General features: G+C 40.2%; 1 pseudogene; it reads left to right on the top strand.

Moving 5' to 3' along the window:
• Nucleotides 1–3,883: 3,883 nt before the first annotated feature.
• On the top strand, nt 3,884–4,977 carry LOC144340092 (uncharacterized; annotated as a pseudogene).
• Nucleotides 4,978–9,323: the final 4,346 nt, after the last annotated feature.

The following is a 9,323-nucleotide window of genomic DNA, read 5'->3' as shown; positions in this document are numbered from 1 at the left end:
CGGAGGTTGCAGTGAGCTGAGATCTCACCACTGCACTCCAGCCTGGGCAACAGAGTGAGACTCTGTAAAAAAAAAAAAAAAAAGAGTTTTGATTAGTACATGTGGCTGAATATTTTAATATCAACTAGAGACCTTGTCTGAACTCGAAGCAACTATCCAGAAGAACCATGAGCATGCCCTCATTCTCAACAGGGGCAGGAAAAGAACTAGCCCTATAAAATAGATTTAAAGAAATAGTGAAAGACAAAAAAAAATTGTTTTGTAATTACATATCAGGAGTCCTTTTGGTTCAATATAATTATTCCTTTTACTGAATACTTAATACATTAAATCCACATTTAAAAAGTAAAACTTAGAAAATCATTTTTACACAACGACTTTATTTTTTCAAAGTTAATCTTTCATTCACTTTTTATTAACAAAAAATCGTTCATTTTATTTTTTATTATTATATTTTATTTTTAAAATTTCAACTTTTATTTTAGATTCAGGGGGTACATGTGTAGGTTTGTTACATTAGTATATTGGATGTTGCTGAGGTTTGGATATGATTGATTCCCGTCACCCAGGTACTAAATATAGGACCCAATAGGTAGTTTTTCAGCCCTTGCTCCCCTTCCTCCCCACTCTGGTACTTCCCAGTGTCTATCTTTCTATGCACATGTACCCAATGTTTATCTCCCACTGATAAATGAGACCATACTGTATTCAGCTTTCTGTTTTTCTGCATTAAATTGCTTAGGATTATGCCCTCCAGGTCCATCCATATTCCTGCAAAGGACATGATTTGGTTCTTTTTTTATGGCTGCATAGTATTTCATGGTGTATATATACCATATTTTCGTTATACAATCCACCACAGATGGACAGCTAGGTTAATTCTCTATCTTTACTATTGTGAATAGTGCTGCAATGAATACACAAGTAAGTGTGTGGGTGTTTTTAGCAGAATGATTTATTTTCTTTTGGGTATACATCCAGTAATGGAATTGCTAGTTCTAATAGTAATTGTGTTTTAAGTTCTTTGAGGAATCTCCAAACTGCTTTCTATAGTGGCTGAATTAATTTACATTCTCAGCAACAGTGTTTAAGTGTTCCCTTTTCTCTGCAGCCTCACCAGCATCTATTAAGCTTTTTAATAATGGCCATTCTGACTGGTGTGAGATGGTATCCTATTGTGGTTTTGATATGCATTTCCCTAATGATTAGTGATGTCGAGCATTTTTTTAATGTTTGTAGGCCACTTGTATGTTTTATTTTGAGAAGTGTCTGTTCATGTCCTTTGCCCACTTTTTTATGGGGTTGTTTTTTGCTTGTTGATTTAAGTTTCTCATATGTTCTGGATATTAGACCTTTGTTGGATGTGTATTTTGTGAATAATGTCTCCTATTCTGTAGAATATCTGTTTACTGTGCTGATAGTTTCTTTTGCTGTGCAGAAGCTCTTTAGTTTAATTGGGTCTCACTTGTCAAGTTTTGTTTTTGTTGCAATTTCTGTTAAGTTCTTAGCTATAAATTCTTTGCCTAGGCTGATTTCCAGAATGGTATTTGCTAGGTTTTCTTGTGGGATTTTTGTAGTTTGATAACTTACATTTAAATCTTTCATCCATCTTCAGTTAGTTTTTTTATATAGTGAAAGGAAGGGATCCAGTTTCATTGTTCGGCATATGGCTATCCAGTTATCCCAGCATTTATTAAATAGGGGGACATTTCCCCATTGCTTACATTTGTCAGTTTTTTCAAAGATTAGATGGTTGTAGTATGCAGTTTTATTTCTGGGTTCTGTATTCTGTTCCATTGCTCTACATGTCTGCTTTTGTACCAGCACCATTATGTTTTGGCTACTGAGGCCTTATGGTATAGTATGAAGTAAGGTAATGTGATGCCTCCAGCTTTGTTCTTTTTGCTTAGGATTGCTTTGGCTATTTGGGCTCTATTTGGTCCCATATGAATTTTAGAATAGTTTTTTTCTGATTCTATGAAAAATGATGTTAGTAGTTTGATAGTATTAGCATTGAATCAGTAGATTGCTTTGGGTAAAATGGACATTTCAACAATATTGATTCTTCCAATCCATGAGCATGGGATGTATTTCCGTTTGTTTGTGTTATCAATTATTTCTTTCAGCAGTGTTTTGTATTTTCACTCATAGAGATCTTTCACCTCCTCGGCTAAATGTGTTCTTAGATATTTTTGTATGTGTGACTATTGTAAATGGGATTATATTCTTGATTTGACTCTTGGGTTCAACATTATTGGTGTATAGAAATGCTACTTATTTTTATACATTGATTTTTCTATCCTGAAACTTTATGGAAATAGTGTATCAGTTCTAGGAGCCTTTTGGTGGAGTTTTTAGTGTTTTATGTTATAGAATCATATCATCAGTGAAGAGAGATAACTTGGCTTTTTTTCCTATTGGGATGCTTTTTACTTCTTTTTCTTGCCTTATTTATCTGGCTAGAACTTTCATTACTATGTTCAATAGGAGTGATGAGAGTGGGCATCCCTGTTTTATTCAGTTCTTAAGGGGGATGCTCCCAGCTTTTGCTTGTTCAGAATGACATTGCCTAAATGTTTTTCATAAATGGCTCTTATTACTTTGAGGTATGTTCCATTGATGCCTAGTTAGTCGAGAGACTTTATCATGAAAGGATGTCAAATTTTCCTGAAATATTTTTCTGCGTCTACTGAGATAAATCACATGGTCTTTGTTTTTAATTATTTTTATGTGGTGAATCACCTTTATTGATTTGCATATGTTGAACCAACTTTGCATCCCAGGAATAAAACCTACTTGGTCATAGTGAATTAACTTTTTGATCTGCTGCTGGATTTGGTTTGATATTATTTTGTTGAGAATTTTTGCGTCTGTGTTCATCACAGATATTAGTCTGCAGTTTTCTTCTTTATTTTTGCCAGATTTTGGTATCAAGGTGATAATGGCTTCATCAAATGAGTTACAGAGGAATCTCTCCTCCTCAATATTTTTGGAATAGTTTCAGGAGAATCGGTACTAACTCTTCTTTGTACATTTGGTAAAATTTGGCAGTGAATCTAGTCTGGTCCAGGACTTTTTTCAGGTGGTAGGTTTTTTATTACTGATTCAATTCCAGACCTCAATATTGGTCTGTTCGGGGTTTTAATGTCTGATTCAATTTTGGAAGGTTATATGTGTCCAGGAGTTTATCCATTTCTTCTAGACTTTCAAGTTTGTACGCACAGAGCTGTTTATAATAGTCTCTGAGGATCTTTTGTATGTCTGTTGGATTAGTTGTAGTATCACCCTTGTCATTTCTGATTGTGCCTATTTAGATCTTTTCTTTTTTTTCTTTGTAAGTTTAGGTAGGGCTACCATCTTTGGGTCCCCTCCCTTTGTATGGGAGCTCTGTTTTCACTCTATTAAATCTTGCAACTGGACTCTCTTCTGGTCCATGTTTGTTACGGCTTGAACTGAGCTTTCACTTGCCATTCACCACTGCTGTTTGCCGCCATCACAGACCTGCCACTGACTTCCATCCCTCCAGATCCAGCAGGGTGTGTGCTGTGTTCTTGATCCAGCAAGGCGCCCACTGATGCTCCTGATCAGGCTAAAGGCTTGCCATTGTTCCTGCATGGCTAAGTGCCTGGGTTCATCCTAATAGAGCTGAACACTAGTCACGGGGTTCCACGGTTCTCTTCTGTGACCCACAGCTTCTAATAGAGCTATAACACTCACCATATGGCCCAAGATTCCATTGCTTGGAATCCGTGAGGCCAAGAACCCCAGGTCAGAGAACATGAGGCTTACCACCATCTTGGAAGTGGCCTGCCACCATCTTGGGAGCTCTGGGAGCAAGGACCCCCTGGTAACATTTGGAGACCATGAAGGGACCTCCAAAGTGATGGGAAGTGTTCCCCCCAAGGCAAAAATGCCCCTAAGATATATTCTGGAGAACTGGGACCAATTTGACCCTCAGACGCTAAGAAAGAAATGACTTACATTCTTCCGCAGTACTGCCTGGCCACGATATCCTCTTCAAGGGGGAGGGAGAAACCGGGCCTCCTGAAGGAAGTATAAATTATAACACCATCTGACAGTTAGACCTCTTTGGTAGAAAAGAACGAAAATGGAGTGAAGTGCCATATGTACAAACTTTATTTTCATTAAGAGACAACTCGAAATTATGTAAAAAGTGTGATTTATGCCCTACAGGAAGCCCTCAGAGTCTACCTCCCTACCCTGGTGTCCCCGATTCCTTCCCCAACTAATAAGGACCTCCCTTCAACTCAAATGATCCAAAAGGAGATAGACAAAGGGGTGAACAATGAACCAAAGAGTGCCAATATTCCCCGATTATGCCCCCTCCAAGCAGTGGGAGAAGGAGAATTTAGCCCAGCCAGATTGCATGTACATTTTACTCTCTCAGACTTAAAGCAAATTAAAATAAACCTAGATAAATTCTCAGATAACCCTGATGGCTACATCAATGTTTTACAAGGTTTAGGACAATCCTTTGATCTGACATGGAGAGATATATTGTTACTGCTAAATCGTACACTAACCCCAAATGAGAGAAGTGCCACCATAACTGTAGCCCGAGAGTTTTGCGATCTCTGGTATCTCAGTCAGGTGAATGATAGGATGACAACAGAGGAAAGAGAACGATTCTCCACAGGCCAGCAGGCAGTTCCCAGTGTAGGCCCTCACTGGAACACAGAATCAGTACATGGAGATTGGTGCTGCAGACATATGCTAACTCGCGTGCCAGAAGGACTAAGGAAAACTAGGAAGAAACCTATGAATTATTCAATGATGTCCACTGTAACACAGGGAAGGGAAGAAAATCCTACTGCCTTTCTGGAGAGATTAAGGGAGGCATTGAGAAAGCATACCTCTCTGTCACCTGACTCTATTGAAGGCCAACTAATCTTAAAGGATAAGTTTATCACTGAGTCAGCTGAAGACATTAGAAAAAAAATTCAAAATCCACCTTAGACCTGGAGCAAAACTTAGAAACTCTATTGAACTTGGCAACCTCAGTGTTTTATAATAGAGATCAGGAAGAGCAGACAGAACAGGACAAACAGGATAAAAAAAAAAAAAAAAAAAAAAACACAGGTCACTGCTTTAGTCATGGCCCTCAGGCAAGTGGACTTTGGAGGCTCTGGAAAAGGGAAAAGCTGGGCAAATCGAATGCCTAATAAGGCTTGCTTCCAGTGTGGTCTACAAGGACACTTTATAAAAGATTGTCCAAGTAGAAATAAGCAGCCCCCTCGTCCATGCCCCTTATGTCAAGGCAATCACTGGAAGGCCCACCGCCCCCGGGGATGAAGTTCTTCTGAGTCAGAAGCCACTAATCAGATGATCCAGCGGCAGGACTGAGGGTGCCCAGGGCAAGCGCCAGCCCATGCCATCACCCTCACAGAGCCCCGGGTATGATTGACCATTGAGGGCCAGGAGGTTAACTGTCTCCTGGACACTGGCACGGCCTTCTCAGTCTTACTCTCCTGTCCTGGACAACTGTCCTCCAGATCTGTCACTATCCGAGGGCTCCTAAGACAGCCAGTCGCTAGATACTTCTCCCAGTCACTAAGTTGTGACTGGGGAACATTACTCTTTTCACATGCTTTTCTAATTATTTCTGAAAGCCCCACTCCCTTGTTAGGGAGAGACATTCTAGCAAAAGCAGGGGCCATAATACACCTGAACATAGGAGAAGGAACATACGTTGTTGTCCCCTGCTTGAGGAAGAAATTAATCCTGAAGTCTGGGCAACAGAAAGATAACATGGATGAGCGAAGAATGCCCGTCCCATTCAAGTTAAACTAAAGGATTCCTCCTCCTTTCCCTACCAAAGGCAGTACCCCCTTAGACCCGAGGCCCAACAAGGACTCCAAAAGATTGTTAAGGACCTAAAACCCCAAGGCCTAGTAAAACCATGCAGTAGCCCCTGCAATACTCCAATTTTAGGAGTACAGAAACCCAATGGACAGTGGAGGTTAGTGCAAAATCTCAGGATTATCAATGAGGCCATTGTCCCTCTATACCCAGCTATACCTAACCCTTATACTCTGCTTTCCCAAATACCAGAGGAAGCAGAGTGGTTTACAGTCCTGGACCTTAAGGATGCCTTTTTCTGCATCCCTGTACATCCTGACTCTCAATTCTTGTTTGCCTTTGAAGATCCTTCGAACACAACGTCTCCACTCACCTGGACTGTTTTACCCCAAGGGTTCAGGGATAGCCCCCATCTATTTGGCCAGGCATTAGCCCAACACTTGAGGAGTTCTCATACCTGGACAGTCTTGTCCTTCGGTACGTGGATGATTTACTTTCAGCTGCCCGTTCAGAAACCTTGTGCCATCAAGCCGCCCAAGCACTCTTAAATTTCCTCACCATCTGTGGCTATAAGGTTTCCAAACCAAAGGCTCAGCTCTGCTCACAGCAGGTTAAATACTTAGGGCTAAAATTATCCAAAGGCACCAGAGCCCTCAGTGAGGAACATCTCCAACCCATACTGGCTTATCCTTATCCCAAAACCCTAAGGCAACTAAGAGGGCTCCTTGGCATAACAGGCTTCTGCCGAATATGGATTCCCAAGTGTGGCAAAATAGCCAGGCCATTATATATAGTAATTAAGGAAACACAGAAAGCCAATACCCATTTAGTAAGATGGACACCTGAAGCAGAAGCGGCTTTCCAGGCCCTAAAGAAGGCCCTAACTCAAGCCCCAGTGTTAAGCTTGCCAATGCAGCAAGACTTTTCTTTATATGTCACAGAAAAAAACAGGAATAACACTAGGAGTCCTTACACAGGTCCGAAGGATGAGCTTGCAACCCATGGCATACCTGAGTAAGGAAACTGATGTAGTGGCAAAGAGTTAACCTCATTGTTTATGGGTAGTGGTGGCAGTAGAGAACATAACTATCAACAAGTGATTGCTCAAACCTATGCCACTTGAGGGGACTTCTAGAGGTTCCCTTGACTGATCCCGACCTCAATTTGTATACTGATGGAAGTTCCTTTGTAGGAAAAGGACTTCGAAAAGTGGGGTATGCAGTGGTCAGTAATAATAAAATACTTGAAAGTAATCCCCTCACTCCAGGAACTATCGCTCAGCTGGCAGAACTAATAGCCGTCATCCAGGCACTAGAATTAGGAGAAGGAAAAGCGGTAAATATATATACACACTCTAAGTATGCTTACCTAGTCCTCCATGCACATGCTGCAATATGGACAGAAAGGGAATTCCTAGCTTCCAAGGGAACACCTATGAAACATCAGGAAGCCATTAGGAGATTATTATTGGCTGTACAAAAACCTAAAGAGGTGGCAGTCTTATACTGCTGGGGTCATCAGAAAGGAAAAGAAAAGAAAATAAAAGCAAACTGCCAAGTGAATATTTAAGCCAAAGGAGCCACAAGGTAGGACCTTCCCTTAAAATGCTTATAGAAGGACCCCTAGTATGGGGTAATCCCTTCCGAGAAACCAAGCCCCAGTACTCAACAGGAGAAATAGAATGGGAAACCCCACAAGGACAGTTTCCTCCCTGCAGGATGGCTAGCCACCAAAGGGACAATACTTTTGCCTGCAGTTAACCCATTAAAATTACTTAAAATCCTTCACCAAATCTTTCACTTAGTCATTGATAGAACCCATCAGATGGCCAAATTATTACTTACTGGACCAGGCCTTTTTGAAACTATGAAGCAGATAGTCAGGGTCATACATTTCAATCTCTGTATCTTTAACCTCCTTGTTAAGTTTGTCTCTTCCAGAATTGAAGCTGTAAAACTACAAATCATTCTTCAAATGGAGCCCCTGATGCAGTCCATGACTAAGATCTGCTGCGGACCCCTGCACCAGCTTGCTAACCCATGCTCCGATGTTGATGACATCGAAGACACTCCTCGTGAGGAAATCTCAGCTGCACGACCCCTACTACACCCCAATTCAGCACTAAGCAGTTAGAGTGGTCATTGGCCAATCTCCCCAACAGCACTTGGGTTTTCCTGTTGAGAGGAGGGACTGAGAGACAGGACTAGCTGGATTTCCTAGGTTGACTAAGAATCCCTAAGCCTAGCTGGGAAGGTGACCACATCCACCTTTAAACAAGGGGCTTGCAACTTAGCTCACACCTGACCAATCAGACAAAAGAGAGCTCACTAAAATGCTAATTAGGCAAAAACAGGAGGTAAAGAAATAGCCAATCAACTATTGCCTGAGAGCACAGCGGGAGGGATAATGATCGTGACATATACCCAGGCATTCGAGCCAGCTACCCTCTTTGGGTCCCCTCCCTTTGTATGGGAGCTCTGTTTTCACTCTATTAAATCTTACAACTGCAAAAAAAAAAAAAAAAATTGTTTAGGTTGCAGTCTATCAATCTTGTTTATCCCTTCAATTAACAAACTTTTGGTTTCATTGATCCTTTGTATGGATCTTAATTTTGTTCCATTCTGCTCTAAAGAATATCAACTTTTGTGGGCATTATTGACTATAAATTTGATTAAATTCCTTTAAATAATTTTAAATTGTAATTAGCATTTGTGTGGCTGACCCTTGAATATTTTAAATATACTCAGTAGCAAATAAATATACATAAGCATGATGATTCAATGATTCCATAATCAGAACTACAAAGTAATACTAATGGCATCAAAAGGAACAAAATAATGACATTTGCAGCAACCTGGATGGAATTGGAGATCATTATTCTGAGTGAAGTAACTCAGGAGTGGAAAACCAAACATCATATGTTCTCACACATAAGCAGGAGTTAAGCTATGAGGATGCAAAGGCAAAAGAACGATACAAAGGACTTTGGGGACTTGGGGGAAGGGTGGGAAGGGAGTGAGGGATTTAAAACTATACACTGTGTACAGTGTACACTGCTCGGGTGATGAGTACACCAAAATCTCAGAAATCACCACTAAATAACTTACTCATGTAACCAAATACCACCTGTTCCTCAAAAACCTACGGAAATTAAATATTTAAAATGAACAAAATAATAGTAATAAATGGCAAAACTGCTAATATCATGAACGAAACTTTGCTTTAATTCCTATTTTTTCACCACGCCATGGTTCAAATTTTTAAAATATTTTTGTAAACTTTCTGTAGCTTTACTACAACCAGTGTTTAAAATCTTTCTAGGGAATTTTTGTAAATTTTTCCAGTTCTAAAAGAAAAGAAAATGCCGTCTCAGATATCAGCGTCCACGTTGTTGGATAGTTCATTTATGTTTCACTTATAAGACTTGGTAGAATGGTCCAAAGTGAAGAAAACTTCAGTATCCACAATATACCAAGTGCCTTCTTATATCAAACTTTCACTTG

The sequence above is a fragment of the Macaca mulatta genome, chromosome 3 (assembly GCF_049350105.2).
Source record: "Macaca mulatta isolate MMU2019108-1 chromosome 3, T2T-MMU8v2.0, whole genome shotgun sequence".
Lineage (NCBI taxonomy): Eukaryota > Metazoa > Chordata > Mammalia > Primates > Cercopithecidae > Macaca > Macaca mulatta.
The sequence above is the reverse complement of the archived record's forward strand: the minus strand, read 5'-3'. Positions and strand labels throughout refer to the sequence as shown.